Below are 19911 nucleotides of genomic sequence, written 5' to 3'. Positions count from 1 at the left end.
CTTGTACAGTTTTTTTTTTTTGTAAGATCTTAAGGAACCGAACTGCTTAGGTCATCTGTCCATAAGCTTACACACTACTTAATCTAACTTAAACTCGAACCTCCGACGGGGGGGAGCCGCGCGGACCGTGACAAGACGTCATAGACCGCGCGGTTACCCCGCGCGGCTTTGTAAAGTCATCAGATGATCAAAACGACTCGCATAGTCATGTAGACAAGACATGCATACGGTGCAAAAAGTGACAATTAACTCTAAATCAATGAAAGTGTGTACTCATTCCCATGAGCACTAAAACGAATCCGTTAAATTTCAGTTACACGATAAATCACACAAGCCTAAAGGCTGCGTAAAGATTGCTGCATAGCTGTTCCGAGCTTGTTAATTCTGTGTAGCACTGGCGTGTTATGCAATGTTCGTGTTGATTGCTTTGTTTCCACAACTGATCACAGAGTTCTTGGTAATTTTTCAGTAATCTATAAAATAGGCTGTTCTTTGCGTAATGCCATCTACATCTACATGGATACTCTGCAAATCACACTTGAGTGCCTGGCAGAGGGTTCATCGAACCAACTTCACAGTAATTCTCTATTATTCGAAACTCGAACAGCGTGCGGAAAAAAAATGGCTCAAAGGGCTCTGAGCACTATGGGACGTAACATCTGAGGTCATCAGTCCCCTAGAACTTAGAACTACTTAAACCTGACTAACCTAAGGACATCACACACATCCATGCCCGAGGCAGGATTCGAACCTGCGAACGTAGCGGTCGCGCGATTCCAGACTGAAGCGCCTAGAACCGCTCGGCCACAACGGCCGTCGGGCGGAAAAAACGAACAGCTATACCTTTCCGTGCGAGCTCTGATTTCCCTTATTTTATTATTCTCCCTATGTAGGTCGGCGTCAACAAAACATTTTCGGATTGGGAGGAGAAAGTTGGTGATTGAAATTTAGTGACAAGATTCCGCCACAACTAAAAACGCCTTTGTTTTAATTATGTCCACTCTGTATCATGACAGTGACACTCTCTCCCCTATTTTGCGATAATACAGAATGTGCTGCTCTTCTTTTAACTTTCTCAATGTGCTGCGTTAATCCTATCTGGTAACGATCCCAAACCCTGCAGCAGTACTCCAAAAGAGGACGGACAAGAGCGTAGGCAGTCTCTTTAGCAGATCTGTTGCATCTTTTAAGTGGTGTTCTGCCACTAGAATGCTGTCTTTGGTTTGCATTCCCCACAGCTTATTCTATGTGTTCTTTCCAATTTAAGTTTATCGTAATTGTAATTCCTAGCTGCTTAGTTGAATACGCGAAGTGTTAAGCCAGACATCGGGATGTCTGGACCCAGAATGGGCAAACAGCGCTAAGGTCTCACCGGAACGGATATTTCGTTCTGCAACGGAGTGAATGCTGTTATGAAAGTTTCTGACGGATTAAAACAGTGTGAACTGTGCATCCTGGAAACAACACACAGGCTGTGGCTAAGCCATTTCCCAGGACGACCTTTCTTCCATGAAAAAGTTGTGCTTCGGATCCCTTTTAGAGTCTGGAAAGTAGCAGACAGGTACTGGCAGAACTGAAGCGGTACGAACGGGCGGTGCGCCGTGCCTGGCTGGTTAGCCCACTCGATACGAGGATTGCCCGCCAAAGTCCAGATGACGGGTTCCAGTCCCGCTCTCTCACTCACTTTGAATCTGTCAGGAAGTTTCGGCACTAACAACTTTTCATCAGTCAATTCTTGTTCTGATACTGTTTCATAAGTTGGAATAGGACTCGGCCTCTGAGGGTTCCGACAAACTTACACTACTGGCCATTAAAATTGCTGCACCGAGAAGATGACGTGCTACAGACGCGAAATTTAACCGACAGGAAGAAGATGCTGTGATATGCAAATGATTAACTTTTCAGGGCATTCAAACAAGGTTGGCGTCGGTGGCGACACCTACAACGTGCTGACAAGAGAAACGTTTCCAACCTATTTCTCATTCACAAACAGCAGTCTACCGGCGTTGCTGGTGAAACGTTGTTGTGATGCCTCGTGTAAGGAGGAGACATGCGTACCATCACGTTTCCGACTTTGATAAAGGTCGGATTGTAGCCTATCGCGATTGCGGTTTATCGTACCGCAACATTGCTGCTCGCGTTGGTCGAGATCCAATGACTGTTAGCAGAATATGGAATCGGTGGGGTCAGGAGGGTAATACGGAACGCCGTGCTGGATCCCAACGGCCTCGTATAACTAGCAGTCGAGATGACAGGCGTCTTATGGGCATGGCTGTAACGGATCGTGCAGCCACGTCTCGATCCCTGAGTCAACAGATGGGGACATTTGCAAGACAACAACCGTCTGCACGAACAGTTCGACGACGTTTGCAGCAGCATGGACTATCAGCTCTGTGAACATTGCTGCGGTTACCCTTGACGCTGCATCGCAGACAGGAGCGCCTGCGATGGTGTACTTGACGACGAACATGGGCGCACGAATGGCAAAACGTCATTTTTTCGGATGAATCCAGGTTCTGTTTACAGCATCATGATGATCGCATCCGTGTTTGGCGACATCGCGGTGAACGCACATTGGAAGCGTGTATTCGTCATCGCCATACTGGCGTATCACCCGGTGTGATGGTATGGGATGCCATTGGTTACACATCTCGGTCACCTCGTGTTCGCATTGACGGCACTTTGAACAGTGGACGTTACATTTCAGATGTGTTACAACCCGTGGCTCTACTTTTCATTCGACCCCTGCGAAACCCTACATTTCAATAGGATAATGCACGACCGCATGTTGCAGGTCCTGCACGGGCCTTTCTGGATACAGAAAATGTTCGATTGCTGCCCTGGCCAGCACATTCTCCAGATCTCTCCCCAATTGAAAACGTCTGGTCAATGGTGGCTGAGCAACTGGCTCGTACAATACGCCAGTCACTACTCTTGATGAACTGTGGTATCGTGTTGAAGCTGCATGGGCAGCTGTACCTGTACACGCCATCCAAGCTCTGTTTGACTCAATGCCCAGGTGTATCAAGGTCGTTATTACGGCCAGAGGTGGTTGTTCTGGGTACTGATTTCTCAGTATCTATGCACCCAAATTGCATGAAAATGTAATCACATGTCAGTTCTATTTGTTCAATGAATACCCGTTTATCATCTGCATTTCTTCTTGGTGTAGCAATTTTAATGGCCAGTAATGTAAATTTCAAGTCGATACATCTACCCGTTGCTGATAAAAAGGGATCTAAAGACTCGGACAGACAGACAGACAGACGGACAATAAAGTTATTCTACTACTGTTTCGTCTTTAGAGACTGAAGTAGGGAACCCTAAAAATAGAGATAAATATTTTCGTAGTTAAAAACTAATGCATCCTTTTTTAGCTGGTGAAAGGTCACAGCGCAAAGTAATACAGACGGTTGCTGGAGAGATTCACGTAGTGATTTTTCGTGAACAGTCTGGACATTCCTCCAGTGCAGCGCGTCGTCAGCTTCCGAGTGGTTCAAAAATGGTTCAAATGGCTCTGAGCACTATGGGACTTAAGATCTATGGTCATCAGTCCCCTAGAACTTAGAACTACTTAAACCTAACGACAGCACACAACACCCAGCCATCACGAGGCAGAGAAAATCCCTGACCCCGCCGGGAATCGAACCCGGGAACCCGGGCGTGGGAAGCGAGAACGCTACCGCACGACCACGAGTTGCGGGCAGCTTCCGAGTGGCTGACTGCCCGTGACGGGTCATCGACGTCGAGGCTGCCGGCTGGCTTTGGGAGAAAGCTGCCGCTGCTGCTGCTGCTGCCGCCTCACAAATACCAGGGGGCACGCGCCGCGCCGCGCCGCCCCGGGCTCTGCAGTTTATAACGGAGGCAGGGGGCAGCCGACCGCCACTCCATTCTGCACACCCCGTAAAAGGTCAGCAGTGTTTACCTCTGGCAAGTTCTGTCGAAGCGGAGAGTGGAACTAATCGCAGTTTCATACCACTTGTACAGAAACCAGACAGCAGGTATAAGCCTAGAAGGACGTGAAAACGGAAGCAGTAGTTGGGTACAGGGGCGGACGTGGTTCTAGCTTATCCCCGACGTTATTCAATACGCATTCTGAGCCAGCAGTTAACAAAACCAAGCAGATATTTGGAAAAGGAAGTAGATTTCAGGAAGATGAAATTAAAACTTTGAGGTATGATACTGTAGCGATGCCGATGTTATTGTACTTCTGTCACAAACGGCGAAAGACCTGAAAGAGCAAATTAACGGAATGTGTAGTGTCTTGCAAATATATGTACATTAGAAGTGTTCTGACTGACTCAGCATCGCCCAGCTAAGGATAGAAACTTAAAATTCGGGGACTGCGTTGATCTTATACTGTAGGAGTCGTTTAAGAAGAGAATGTTCGAAATTCCACTTCTAAGGGAGTGAAATTGGGGATGAAAGGCTGTTTGAAAATATGTCACTATTAAGGCAATTTTGAAGCAAGAACTACGAAAATTTGTATTTGGTTCCTCAGTCGTAAATATAAAAAAATACATGTTTCGTCACTTTTGTAAATTTAACCATTAAGGAGATGAAATAGGGGGCGAAAGTTTTTTGGAATATCAGTCCTTATTAAAAAACAACTGAAGCATTTTTAAAGCTACATCGATGAAAAATTGTATTTCAGATGCCGGTTGGCATCGAAAATAAACAAATAAATGCGTGTTTCAATGTTTTTGGAAATTCAACTATCCAAGGATGTGAAACAGGGGATGAAAACTTTTATGAAATTATTTAATTATGAAAGCATTTTCAAAGGTAAATCTATGTAAATTTGTATTTGGCTTCTCTGTGAGAAATTAAAAATTATATGTTTCACAGTTCTTTTTAAATTCAACCACTAAGAATGTCAAATAGGGGATGAACATCTTTAAGAAAATATTTCGATGTATTAAAAAATTTTAAAACTTAAATGTATGAAAATTGGTATTTCGTTTCTCGGTTAGATATGAAGAAATATATGTTAGGGGATGAAAGTTTCTATGGAAATATCACCACAAGAACGCAAAACGTATGATTAACAAAAACCTTTGACACCACCTACCAGAATCGCTCTTCGCTCCCCAGCGCATTCTGAAAAGTCCATGCTTCCATGGCCTTAATTAGCGTGAAAAGTTTAGAAGATCTTGCAATTTGTAAACAAAATAAGAATTCGATTAAAGAAAAACAGTCTACTTGGGTGAAGCAGTGGGCATTAAGCTAGCAAGTTATAAGGTGATTATGAATAAGAGTAAAGAAGTGTAATGGAATGTACTCGACTTAAGGCGGGCGATGCTGAAGGAATTTGATTACTGAATGAGACACCAAATGTACCGCATGCGTTCTGATATCTGCGCAGCGAAATAAGGGTCGATGCCGGAAGCAGAGAGGATATAAAATACAGACTGGTAATAGAAAGGAAAGCATTTCTGAAAATAAAAAAATTGTTAATGGAATATAATTTTGCTAGGTAGTCTTTTCTGCATGTATTGGTCTGGAGTGTAGCCTTCTACGGAAGTGAAAGGTGCACGATAAACAGCTCAGACAAGAAAAGAATAGAAGCTTTTGAAATGCGGTGGCACAGAAGAATGCTGCAGATTTGATACTTACAGAGGAAAGAATGTGACCTGCAATTTCCCACGACAGTCCAAAGGCATTGCTGCTTGTATAAAGCTGCAAAGTAGGTACAACATATGAATTGTCTATTCATTTTCACTAGAGCTCATTCAGCATCGTAGTATGTAAGGAAATGACTGTAAGGTTGGCGACAAAATGTAGCAATATTCCATACATCTACATATATACTTCGGAAGCCATTGTTCAGAGTATGGTGGAAGTCACATCTGTTTCCTTTTTCGCATTCCATTTGCGCACTGAACGCGGAAACAATGTCTAAATGCATCTGCAAGTGTCCTGATCTTCTCTTTTACTCATTATTTCACGCTCGATATACAGGGCTATTACAAATGATTGAAGCGATTTCATAAATTCACTGTAGCTACATTCATTGACATATGGTCACGACACACTACAGATACGTAAAAAAACTCATAAAGTTTTGTTCGGCTGAAGCCGCACTTCAGGTTTCTGCCGCCAGAGCGATCGAGAGCGCAGTGAGACAAAATGGCGACAGGAGCCGAGAAAGCGTATGTCGTGCTTGAAATGCACTCACATCAGTCAGTCATAACAGTGCAACGACACTTCAGGACGAAGCTCAACAAAGATCCACCAACTGCTAACTCCATTCGGCGATGGTATGCGCAGTTTAAAGCTTCTGGATGCCTCTGTAAGGGGAAATCAACGGGTCGGCCTCTAGTGAGCGAAGAAACGATTGAACGCGTGCGGGCAAGTTTCACGCGTAGCCCGCGGAAGTCGACGAATGAAGCAGGCAGGGAGCTAAACGTACCACAGCCGACGGTTTGGAAAATCTTACGGGAAAGGCTAAAGCAGAAGCCTTACCGTTTACAATTGCTACAAGCCCTCACACCCGATGACAAAGTCAAACGCTTTGAATTTTCGGCGCGGTTGCAACAGCTCATGGAAGAGGATGCGTTCAGTGCGAAACTTGTTTTCAGTGATGAAGCAACATTTTTTCTTAATGGTGAAGTGAATAGACACAATGTGGGAATCTGGGCGGTAGAGAATCCTCACGCATTCGTGCAGCAAATTCGCAATTCACCAAAAGTTAACGTGTTTTGTGCAATCTCACGGTTTAAAGTTTACGGCCCGTTTTTCTTCTGCGAAAAAAACGTTACAGGACACGTGTATCTGGACATGCTGGAAAATTGGCTCATGCCACAACTGGAGACCGACAGCGCCGACATCATCTTTCAACAGGATGGTGCTCCACAGCACTTCCATCACGATGTTTGGCATTTCTTAAACAGGACATTGGAAAACCGATGGATCGGTCGTGGTGGAGATCATGATCAGCAATTCATGTCACGGCCTCCACGCTCTCCCGACTTAACCCCATGCGATTTCTTTCTGTGGGGTTATGTGAAAGATTCAGTGTTTAAACCTCCTCTACCAAGAAACGTGCCAGAACTGCGAGCTCGCATCAACGATGCTTTCGAACTCATTGATGGGGACATGCTGCGCCGAGTGTGGGAGGAACTTGATTATAGGCTTGATGTCTGCCGAATCTCTAAAGGGGCACATATCGAACATTTGTGAATGCCTAAAAAAACTTTTTGGTTTTTGTATGTGTGTGCAAAGCAGTGTGAAAATATCTCAAATAATAAAGTTATTGTAGAGCTGTGAAATCGCTTCAATCATTTGTAAGAACGCTGTACATCCGACACGGGCAGGGGAATGACTGCACGGTCCCCTACGCATACATATTCTATATTCTCTAAATTTACTCAGGCACATCGCTGTTCATCCAAGACTTCCTGTTTAGGTTCACCGAGCATTTGCACTACCGCACACTTTTGTATAGTCTACACCAGTCAGTAACGATCTCAGCAAAGTGACTCTGCACTATCTTGATGTCTGTTGTCATGCTAACTCCACAGGAGCTCCACACAAAGCCACAGTAGTCCAGTATTGGTCGCGCTAGAGTCTTGTTTGGAATTTTGTTTATAGATGCATCCCCAGGTCCCTTCCATCAAAACTAAGTCTTCGATTCGCAACTGAGTAGTAGTTGCCCAAAAATGTGATAGTTACTTCAAATAATCTGTACTGAACTGACCGTCCGCGTGGTGAGACTCGAGAGCCGGTGCAGTCCGCGGACGCATTCACAGGCGCAGGCGGGAGCGAGCGATGGGCATCCTTGCGCCGGTAGTTCCGGTCCGGCTGCGGCGTCGCGCCTCAGGTTACTCACCGCCTGTGCCGGATCGCTATACGTTACACCTGCTGCCGCTGCGTTCCCGCTCATGACACTGCGCAGTCAGGGAGACCGTGAGCACAGCGTCCGGCTGGGGCGCAGTCGAGTTTCTCAACTCGTCACGGGCCACTTCACCACCTTCAACAGAGATCTAACGCTGCCCGTCTTTACGACATCTACGTCTCTGTGTTAACTTCTCCATCTCTGCATCCTTTCTGTCACGAACCCCCTCTGTAGCATGTAGCTCGTATTCTCCTATAAAGTTTACTACATACTACTAGCCACTGTTTAATTAGTGCTAGCGAATGTACGCCTTCTACTACAGTTTTCCAGAGCTCAGTTTCCTTACTTATTCTCTCTTTCTGCTTTTGAGTTTTATACGACTAGTAGATCTGCCTATTTCATTTTATAACTCCCTCAATATTATTAACATTTAATTTTGTCATTAATTTGCAATGTGCTGAATAAAGTCTGTTACACCATGAAGAACCACTCCGGTATTTATTAAACTTTGTGGAGGTGTTCATCACATAACAGGTGTCAAATGATTAAATATTCATTCCAGTTCGATATCCATCATTAACATCAATATGAGTTGTGGCATGGAAGCAGCGACAGCCCGATTGCTGACTAGAAGTTGGAGTGAAAGTATACGTCTCCCCATCGCATCCCAGACTTGGCATTCTATCACTTGAACCTTGTCCTGCAGTTACGCAGGGTCAGCCATCGTTAATCGGATTTGGCATGTTAATGGTTAAGGGGTGGCCGGATGCCATTCCTGCCGCCAACCCGTACCCCCCGTCAGCCTTATGTCGCCAATGGACAGCTGCTGCAACAATTTTTGTCTAAGTATCGCTTTTGCTGTTGATTCTACTGCGTCCGTATGTATACTTTGCGAGCGTAAGTACAGCACTTTAGCATTAGATAATTGTTACTAATAAAAGGTTCTGGGCCCTCTCTTTGATAATGTGTAACTGTGACGGTTCATGAAGACGCTACTTCATAATGGAACCTACCAGACACAATGAATTAATCTGGTCCTTGATGCTCAACTCTTAGCAAACAGCTGGCTTTAACAAACGAATTCTATGGTGATACCAAAGTACGTGGTGGACCCGCCGTATTATTGGCAAATATAAGAAGCCCTTGAAACATCTAAATCTACAACCGTGGTGAATAATATGGGGCAGGAAGATACGGTTACGTGAGGGGACGGGTGGCTGTCACGTCTATCCTGGAAAACAGAAGAACGTGCAGGTAAGACGTCTATTTATACGAGGGAACCCACTTAGAGAAACACAGAAACCTATTCTCGGTGTGGATTCCAGAAGAATTCTTCTGATTCTAATTATCTTCAACATTTCGCGGCCTGTCAGCAACTGTATAAATATTAATTTCTGTACTCGTGGCTGCCGCATCGCGGTCGCCAAGTGGGGCCGACGCAGAGCCAGATAAGTTTAACATTCTGACGATACTTCATGGATTTGTAGTTTTAGCTTGACGATGTCCACTATGGACAAACGATAGATATTGTTATTCTGAAGAAGGTTGGGTTATCTCGACTGAAACCTAGGTAAATTTCTAGGTAAACGGTACAACTGAGGCTGTTCATTATTAAAATTAAAATTAATCTTCTGACTCTATTTACCACAAATGTAAGGACAACAATGGTAACGAGGAGAGAAGACAGCACTGTTAGAGCGAGGAAAATCTTGCACCTCGAGCATGACAGCATTCTCTTTGTTTGAGGAAGCTAAGGCCAGAGTATCTCTCCTTAACAATCAACCTGCGAAAAACTAAACACCTTCAAGGACAAGACATGATTTGACAGCGACCTGTCGCCTGCGAAAACAATTGCCTTTTGTGTAGCCGAGAACAGATTCATTGAGGCATAAATCAGAGTAACAGTAACAGTATTCAAGACTAGTACTCACGAAACTGTGTTTCTTTCTAAGCAGGGCGTTAGGAATCGATATTCGCGGGCAAACCAGTTTGTTGCGTCTCTTGTGAACCTATCCGACTTCTAGAAAGATAAACCGACTGGAATCAAAAGCGAGACTTCAAACTGACTTTCGGAAGTGTTTCTGGAAAGGTCAAGATGCAGAACAAGATTAATCCTTCTCTACTTCTCGTGAAAAGAGTACGAGCAACTAATAACAGAAGTTAAATGTTGAGTACGTCAAACACAGGTCATCTGCTCCGCTAGAGGCAACAAGTGCATATTTTCAACACAAATGCATTAAGAAGGAGAGATATTCCTTGTATTTGCGGAATGCCTCCCAAAGAGCACTGAATTGACTGGTGCTGCCTGTCGCTTAGCAGACTTACGTAAGTTGCCTACACGTGAAACTTCGCTCAGCTTACGTCACGCTTTACAGCGAAGGTCGCTCATGTTATGAGCGCTTAGTAGGTCGCCGATGCGCAGGGAATCCCTTATAGCAGGGGCGGGCAGGAATCCTGCACGTGTGCGGTGCACTTGCACGCGTGCAGTTAACAAGTGTTCTGCGTGGACACAGGGGCAAGCTGGCCACCCGCTTACCTCCCCTCCCCACCATACCTTCTGTCCACTCCTAATTCTGTAATGCGTTTTGTTTTTCTAGCTTGCTTTATTGAATGATGGAATAAGGTTAGCAGGAGTGCTTGAAATAAATCATGGTTTGAAAGAGTACCTATTAACTACGATACGTTTTATTTAATTATCACAGGTGGAGTTTACAATACGTTTAATATCTGGAACAAAATTTCTGCATACAGACAAACGCAAACAGTTACGTAAATTTTCATCACTTATGTTTGCTGTTAACCGAGGCTTATTAATTCAGCAAATGGTTTTCCAGCTCTCACTATATTAAGCGCAATTTTATAGCTTGCACGTACCGCTGGGCTATTATTGTTGTCGTCCTGAAAAATTGAAAACAGTGCTCCATAAAATGTTAAATCAGTTAGATGAGAGACATGACGAGAGAAAGTCGCAGATCTCTCGTGACAACGGCAACTAGGACAGATGCATCTAATATCGTCAGGTCGCTCTTCTTAAGCTCAGTCAATTTCCCCATCCGCTCAGAATCCGACAATAAATTGTACTCGTCCTTGTGAAATTTATTATAATGGCCTTCAATACTAAACTTCCGCTGACCAGCGAGAATACTGCCACATATTAAACATTTCGAATTTTCACGTCTTTGCACAAAGAAAAAATGATTCTCCCATTACTTTTTAAAAGATAGCAAATCTCCACGTCTCCGTTTCCTCGATTCACTCTGCATTTTCCGGTTCTTGAAATACAACGTTCACTACGTAGTGGTCGCTTCGCATCAACGTCGCGGCTTAACCCTGTACTACACTGCCGCAACCTGTCGGCTGTCGCCACTGCCCCATTCGACGATTGCACGCGAGCAGCACACGTGCAGCGCTGTGCGCTCACGAGCCGCGTGCAACGTTTGCCCGCCCCTGCCTTATAGGATGCTGGCCCCCGCGCCTCGTGCTTAGCTTCCCTCGCCAGACAGCAGCTGCGGATACTACAGTCCATGTTCCTGCACTATTTGTTATTGTTGAGGCGCTCAACATTTCTTTAACCGTAGTGTCTTGACTGCAAACGTACATCAGTCGGTTGATTGGTTGGTTGGTTTGGGGAAGGAGACCAGACAGCGTGGTCATCGGTCTCATCGGATTAGGGAAGGATTGGGAAGGAAGTCGGCCGTGCCCTTTCAGAGGAACCATCCCGGCATTTGCCTGGAGCGATTTAGGAAAATCACGGAAAACCTAAATCAGGATGGCCGGACGCGGGATTGAACCGTCGTCCTCCCGAATGCGAGTCCAGTGTCGAACCACTGCGCCACCCCGCTCGGTATCAGTCGGTTGACTCTTTGGTTGATTGATTTTGTTGAGGGGACGAAACAGCGAGGTCATCGGTCCCATTGGATTAGGAAAGGATGTTGAAGGAAGTCGGCCGTGCCATTTCAAAGGAGCCATCCCGGCATTTGCCTGAAGCGATTTAGGGAAATCACGGAAAACCTAAAACAGGATGGCCGTACGCGGGTTTGAACCGTCGTCCTCCCGAAAGCGGGTGCAGTGTGGTAACCACTGCGCCATCTCGCTCTTTACATCAATTTTGGTCTGCGGTGACCATCGCCAGATCTGTTTTGTGATCGAAAGATATAAATACAAATAAATGTGAAATCGAAACCAGTTCTGTCATATCTGCGTAGATACTAAACATAAACTAGATAAATATGGCTGCTTGTCAATGCCTAAAAAAGTCAATGGAATAAAAGCTATTAACGTCAGCAAGGCGAAGTCTGTTAAAATCAAATTGGAATACACCCTCCATGTTCTGAAATATAAACCATACTATGACATCCAACAAGATGTCACTTCACACACTTCTGGGAAAGGCTCACAGTTAATTTTCCTTCTTCTTTACGTAGTTCTCAAACTCAAAAATTCACCTTCAATCACCGATAAAATTTCTATCCTGACGGAACTATCCTCCTTGCGCAGGAAACTGTTACTAAGACGTACTTTTGGTACTTGTTCTTCGTTTTCAGCCGTAAATGTCAGAGCTCTCTTAGTGCCGGTTGACACTGAATGGACTAACTGCCTGGAGGAGGACAGAATACGCTCCGTTTTAAAGAATCTATACAAAAGAGCCAGGGATGTGCACGCTAAGGCTAGCTGCTTCTTGTGGAAAGAGAACAAATACAAAACTGAAACTTTGTTGAGGCAGTTTCAAAACACTAATCCATTTTCTCCTTGTGCAGTTTCCAGCCGCTGGCAGGCTCTGCTTGGAAAATAAGCTTCCTCATGTTTTCCAGACGTCCTCCATTCTCCCCTCTCAACTTTATCTCAGTCTTCTCCTCTCTCCTTCACACATTCAATCATTTCAACATCCTTCTGTCTCTTGCCAGCTAATGTCTTTTCATGAGCTTGTCTTGATATCCAGCCACCTCCAATTCTTTTAATACGTCCACACCACCTTAACCACGTCTTTTCAGTGGTTTCTTGCAAGGGGTCCTGTTTAACTATTTCTCTCACCGTCTCATGCCTTATTCTCCATTTTACTGACACATACATCATGTGCATTTGAAGTCTAAGGAGATGGGAAAAAACGTGCTGCGTCCGCACTGGATGTGTGTGAAGGAGCGCTAGCTTATTTTACTTCCAATGTCAGTAATGAAGGGAGGTAAAAAGAGCTTAAAGTGAAACTGAAGAGTACACATTTTTGTCGACGTCAGTACTCTTTTGCGGTCGACTTATTGTCTGCTGTTTCTTTTAAACATGTGTACCGACGAAAACTGGCAACTATTTTATTCCACTTGTAATTAACTTTCTTGACACGTGTGTCATTAAGTCCTGTCGCTGCATATGTGGTTTCATACTTGGATATAGGTGATTCGACTGAGTCTCCAATTCTATCATTTTGATTGTAAGAACACAAATATTGTTCTGCTGCACCACTTATGTGGGATCCTCATTAGGTGTTTTCTTTCATTATTCCTGAAATACACACACACACACACACACACACACACACACACACACACACACACACACAGAGGTAGGTTACGAATATGTTACAGCTGACTTTGTTGTTGTTCACATATGTAAAAATGTATATAAGTTTCATATTTTGTCACATTATGAAATACATTAGATCATTGCTTCACATAGTGCAATTAAAATAATTTGACCCCGACGTGATTTGAACACGCAACCTTCTGATCTGGAGTCAGACGCGCTACCGTTGCGCCACGGAGTCAGATACACACTTACAGCTATTACTAATGTATTAGTAGCAACGCCCAAATGATTTCCGATGAACTCTGACAATTTGTTATAAAAGATTCCGATATTGATTTTCCTTGCTACATACCTGAGTTTTAATCGACACGCCGATATATGGTTTCATGTATTTTGAGCTGTTCCCCATTAAGAAGTACTGGATACTCGTTCAAGGACAGACGAGACATAAATTGCAGATAAGATGTGTAATTTCTGGAAAACGGGGAAACGTGAAAAAAGTGAAGCGTTCTTTTGAAGCAGAAATCTGCTCACAGGTAATATATTATATCTGTTGCTTAGGAGACATGCTTCAATGGTGTTATACGCTTTGTGATACCTGCCGTAATTGACTTCCATTGTCGGACGTCTGTGGCAGATAATTATCGCCTTTGTTGGAGTCTTCACGCTAACTACCATGCCGGGGGTGCCGCTCGTACGAACGCTGCCCTAAGTCACAGTTTCTCAGTATTGTGAGAACACCTTGAATAAGGTGGCCATACTTACGGTAGTAAGTACAATTGCTGACGTCTTGGAGTGCAAGAATGCTCTGAAATTATTATACATTATTAAAACTTAGAACGAAATGGGTAGTAGGCATCAAATGATAATATAACAAACAAAATTTAAAACACAGGCACATTCATGGTTTGTGCATAATTATTGTATAACACACTTATACCGTAAAAGTTAGGAAGCAGAACACAGCACTTGCTTAGGTATCTACTCACACCTTTCAACACTCAGTTATTCATGCCACTACACTTCTGTGATGAATGAATTTCACTCAGCAGAAATTTGGTTCCCTTTCAATTTAAGAACAACTGTATTTGAAATTAATTTTCACCAACAGTATTGCTTTCAAAGTCTGTACTTTCAGTGAGTTTCGTTGATGTCTGCATATTTTTCATCAAAGAAAAGACACGCTCGACAGCTGCATCCGAACCGGGAAGACATAAGTAACACAAATTCCACAAACTTAGAAATATTTTCATAAGATATATGTTCGAATGCATGCTTTCGCGGCGATATCCGTTAATAAGATTAATTATCTTATTTTCATAAGATATATGTTTGGATATCAAGTGCTAGAACATTTGTACCCAATGCATATCAGTGGCAGTTTTTTCCATGCTTTATTTCTCTATTTGCTGAGGAGTGGCCCACTGCTGCACAGTTAACACACTCTTATATTTTGAAATCTCACATGACCGAGAATCTGATCTGATTTTTAAAAGTCAGAACATTTAGGTGTCCTGGCAGAACCCATTGGGGACAAGGGAGCTGGATTCCAAAAATCGGAACTAAATTTCCATATGGCTGAGTAACTTAAAGAATGAGCAGTTTGTGATAGAAGTCACTTTCTGCCTTCTTTAAATTGCTGGATGCTGATACGCTTAAAGGACTTGTGATTAACGGAATCATAACACATCCGTTTGTCTGAACACAGTAGTATTTTTATTCATCCGTGGGTCCTTTTACAAAATTATATTGGCTGCCATGATATTACTGTTTCAGAACAAATAAAAACGTAATTAATCTCTACAGGCATTTACATACTACAGGACTAATTTGATAGTTTCTCCTGTTTCATCGGATCTACGAAACTCGACGAACGAATTAATGCTGAGTGAATTAATTAATACCGCAGCCCTTATCAGTTTAAGCTGCTTCTGGTCACCGCGAGAAAAGAACATTGAAAATGCTAATATTAGACAGCAACAGAGAGTATACTGTTTGTTACCCGTAGCAGTCGTGACTCGGCAGCCATTTTATTCGGAATAAGGGAAGTGAGCCTAGTCTGTCGAGTGTAGTTAACATAACTTAACATCACAGTCGAAGTCTGCATGTGTGAGACAAAAAGAACAAACCATACCGAGATTGTAAATCACCTCACACAGTACCGTCCGGTACATCCACCTTTTCTCTTCGTTTCACTGTTTACGCAGTGTGATTGGTAACTCGTAGGCAGATCGACGAAGTGCCAACATAACATCCAAATGGTTCATGCTTAGTCACTTTCTGCGTTGTTCAAACAAATCTCTGTACCGGCGGCTACTTTGGTCGCCTCTTTATAGCACTTTCAGAATGTTACTGACGTCAACAAGCCCGTAGCTTTAGACTCGCTAAGTGGAATGAAATCCTGCAGCCGCGCGCCGGCGTAGCGAGCGCTGTGCAGAAACACGTGTATTGCGCAGGCGCAGTGAATGTTGACGTAAAAGAGGCCGCGGCTGTAAGCAGCGACGGCGGCTGCCGGCTCGTTAACGTAGGAATTCGGCTGCGCCGGTTCTCCTTGACATTTGCACCGGAAGATGGTGCGCCGCTGTCCCGCTAGGAGGCGCCGCTAACTGTATCACGTGACCTCGGCTCGCGGCCGGGCGTCAGTCTTCCGGGAGCTGTGCGCCTGTCGCGAACGCCTGCTGCGGTGGTTAATAGCTCAGTGTTCCTCTCAGTGTAGTGCCGTCACAGGAAATTGAAAGTAACGTATGTTTGTGCTAACAAAGGAGAGCGTAAACTGTTCTTGGAAACAATAAATAACCCGTGGAGATTATCTAGGCCTACCGTTGAGCTAATGATAATCTGAACAGCCACTGGTATTGAATTGGTCAACACGCTGGGTAGTCACAAAATATTAATTATCACCTCGAAAAAATAAATTTGCGTTGTTAATTCTTTGCTTGTTTGCAGGTACATCGCCGCAGTTCACCTTCAGATCGCCGTGCTTCAGTACCTTGGCACTCCGAAACAAAATAGCAGAATCTGTTGACAGAGTCTGCATTGCTTTATTATGACGTGCCACGGTAACGTGGCGCGGCGGTTTAAAGGCGTACCTGAACTGCGGTGCCCAGCAAGATGGCGCAGGGTTTCTTAGCACACTGGACGCGCATTTGGGAGGACGACGGTTCCATCCTGATTTCGGTTTTGTGTGGTTTCCCTAAACCGCTCCAAGGATGATTCCTTTGAAAAGGCACGACCATTTCCTTCTCCATTCTTCTCTAATCCTAGCTTGTGCTCCGTCTCTACTGACTTCGTTTTCGATGGGACGTAAATCACTAATTTCCTTCTCCGAACTGCGGCGATGTACCTGCAAACGGGCAAAACTTTAATTATCATACCGCAAAATTAAATTTGCGTCGTTAAAGTTTTATGTCTACTTCTCGTATGCTAAAGCCGAAACATTACTGACACCGTCCATTCCGTTCAACTGCTCTTCCAGGTCTTTTGCTGTCTCTGAGAGACTTACCATGTCATTGGCGAACCTCAAAGTTTTTATTTCTTCTCCATGGATTTTAATTCCTACACCGAATTTTTCTTTTGTTTCCTTTACTGCTAGCTCAATATACACATTGAATAACATCGGTAATAGGCTACAACCCTGTCTCACTCTCTTCCCAACCACTGCTTCCCTTTCATGCCCCCCGACTCTTATAACTGCCATCTGGTTTCTGTACAAATTGTAAATAGCCTTTCGCTCCCTGTATTTTACCTCTGCCACCTTCAGAGTTTGAAAGAGAGTATTCCAGTCAACATTGTCAAAAGCTTTCTCTATGTCTACAAATGCTATAAACGTAGGTTTGCCTTTCCTTAATCTGTCTTCTAAGATAAGTCGTAAGGTCCGTATTGCCTCACGTGTTCCAACGTTTCTACGGAATCCAAAGTGATCTTCCCGGAGGTCGGTTTCTACCAGTTTTTCTATCCGTCTGTTAAGAATTCGTGTTAGTATTTTGCAGCCGTGACTTATTAAACTGATAGTTCGGTAATTTTCACATCTGTCAATACCTGATTCCTTTGGGATTGGAATTATTATATTATTCTTGAAGTCTGAGGGTATTTCGCCTGTCTCATACATCTTCCTCACCAGATGGTAGAGTTTTCTCAGGGCTGGCTCTTCCAAGGCTATCAGTAGTTCTAATGGAATGTTATCTACTCCCGTGGCCTTGTTTCGACTTAGGTCTTCCAATGCTCTGTCAAACTCTTCACGTAGTATCATAGTATCATATCTCCCCTTTCATCTTCATCTACATCCTCTTCCATTTCCATAATGTTGTACTCAAGTACATCGCCCTTGTATAGACACTCTATATACTCCTTCCATCTTTCTGCTTTCCCTTCTTTGCTTAGAACTTTCCATCTGAGATCTTGGTATTCATGCAAGTGGCTCTCTTTCCTCCTAAGGTCTCTTTAATTTTCCTGTAGACAGTATCTACCATACCGCTAGTGATATATGCCTCTACATCCTTACATTTGTCCTCTAGCCATCCCTGCTTAGCCATTTTGCACTGCCTGTCGATCTCATTTATGAGACTTTTGTATTCCTTTTTGCCTGTTTCATTTACTGCATTTTTATATTTTCTCCTTTCATCAATTAAATTCAATATTTCTTCTGTTACCCAAGGATTTCTACTAGCCCTCGTCTTTTTACCTACGACACTTCATCCTCTGCTGCCTTCACTATTTCATCTTTCACAGCTACCCATACTTCTTCTACTGTATTTCTTTCCCCCATTCTAGTCAATCGTTCCCTAATGCTCTCCCTGAAACTCCCTACAACTTCTGGTTCTGTCAGTTTATCTAGGTCCCATCTCCTTAAATTCCCACCTTTTTGCAGTTTCTTCAGTTTTAATCTACACTTCATGACCAATAGATTGTGGTCAGAGTCCACATCCGCCCCTGGAAATGTCTTACAATTTGAAACCTGGTTCCTAAGTCTCTGTCTTACATTATATAATCTATCTGGAACCTTCCAGTATCTCCAGGGTTCTTCCATGTATACGACCTTCTTTCATGATTTTTGAACTAAGTGTTAGCTATGATTAAGTTATGCTCTGTGCAATATTCTACCAGGCGGCTTCCTCTTTCATTCTTTACCCCCATTCCATATTCACCTACTACGTTTCCTTCTCTTCCTTTTCCTACTATCGAAATCCAGTCACCCATGACTATTAAATTATCGTCTCCCTTCAATATCTGAATAATTTCTTCTATCTCATCATACATTTCATCAATCGCTTCGTCATCTACAAAATATTTCCAGACTCTCAGGAGAAAGTTGATGATTGAAATTTCACGAGAAGGTCGTACTGCAATGAGAAACGCCCTTGTTCTAATGACTGCCACCCCACTTCATGCATTATACCCGTGACACACTCTCTCTTATTTCACGATAACAGAAAACAAGTTGCCTTTCTCTGAACTTTTCCGATGTCCTCCAGTGAGTCCTGTCTCATGAGTGAGAAACGACCCCTAGGCTGTGGCTAAGCCATGTCTCCCATATCCTTTGTTTCAGGAGGGCTCGTCCTGCAAGGTACGCAGGAGAGCTTCTGTAAAGTTTGGAACGTAGGAGACGAGGTGCTGGCGGAAGTAAAGCTGTAAGGACGGGGCGTGAGTCGTGCTTGGGTAGCTCAGTTGTAGACCACTTGCCCGCAAAAGGCAAAGGTCCCGAGTTCTGTGAAAATATTTAAATAAATATATATGGTTACAAAAAAAATGTTCGAGTCTCGGTCCAGCACACAGTTTTCATCTACCAGGAAGTTTCAGCCCTGTCTCATGCAGATCCCACACCACGCAGCAACAGTCCAGAAGGGGCCGGACAAGGCTAGTGTACGCAGTCTCTTTAGTAGAACTGTTCTGTCAATAAATCGCAGCCTTTTGTTCGCTTGCCCACAGCATTATCTATTTGATCGTTCCAGTAATGAAGTTACCTGATGTTGGCTCCTGTTCGTTAGTTAATACGAGCGAACTTCGGCTCTGATGAGAGATTCAACTGCGGATTACGCACTCAATAATTTTAGCCCACGCGTAAATTTGCCCCGTATTGCACGACTTCATCAGCTTGTGTTTGTACGTGGTAACGCTTTGTAGGAAGGTCGATGTATTAGTATATCACATCGCAGAACACATAATGAAGCTTCTAAGCTCATTAAGGCCGAAAGTATATACAGGGCTATTACAAATGATTGAAGCGATTTCATAAATTCACTGTATCTCCATTCATTGATGTATGGTCACGACACACTACAGATACGTAGAAAAACTCATAAAGTTTTGTTCGGCTGAAGCCGCACTTCAGGTTTATGCCGCCAGAGCGCTCGAGAGCGCAGTGAGACAAAATGGCGACAGGAGCCGAGAAAGCGTATGTCGTGCTTGAAATGCACTCACATCAGTCAGTCATAACAGTGCAACGACACTTCAGGACGAAGTTCAACAAAGATCCACCAACTGCTAACTCCATTCGGCGATTGTATGCGCAGTTTAAAGCTTCTGGATGCCTCTGTAAGGGGAAATCAACGGGTCGGCCT

The 19911-nt window shown here is 43.8% G+C and overlaps 1 non-coding gene across 1 annotated transcript; it reads right to left on the bottom strand.

Moving 5' to 3' along the window:
- Window positions 1-13520: 13520 nt before the first annotated feature.
- Trnaw-cca (transfer RNA tryptophan (anticodon CCA)) lies at window positions 13521-13592 on the bottom strand. Its single transcript has one exon. It is a non-coding gene; the product is annotated as a tRNA-Trp (tRNA).
- Window positions 13593-19911: the final 6319 nt, after the last annotated feature.

Source organism: Schistocerca cancellata, chromosome 5 (assembly GCF_023864275.1).
Source record: "Schistocerca cancellata isolate TAMUIC-IGC-003103 chromosome 5, iqSchCanc2.1, whole genome shotgun sequence".
In the NCBI taxonomy this organism is placed as follows: domain Eukaryota; kingdom Metazoa; phylum Arthropoda; class Insecta; order Orthoptera; family Acrididae; genus Schistocerca; species Schistocerca cancellata.
Note: the sequence above shows the minus strand (reverse complement) of the source record. Positions and strands in the feature narration are given on the sequence as shown.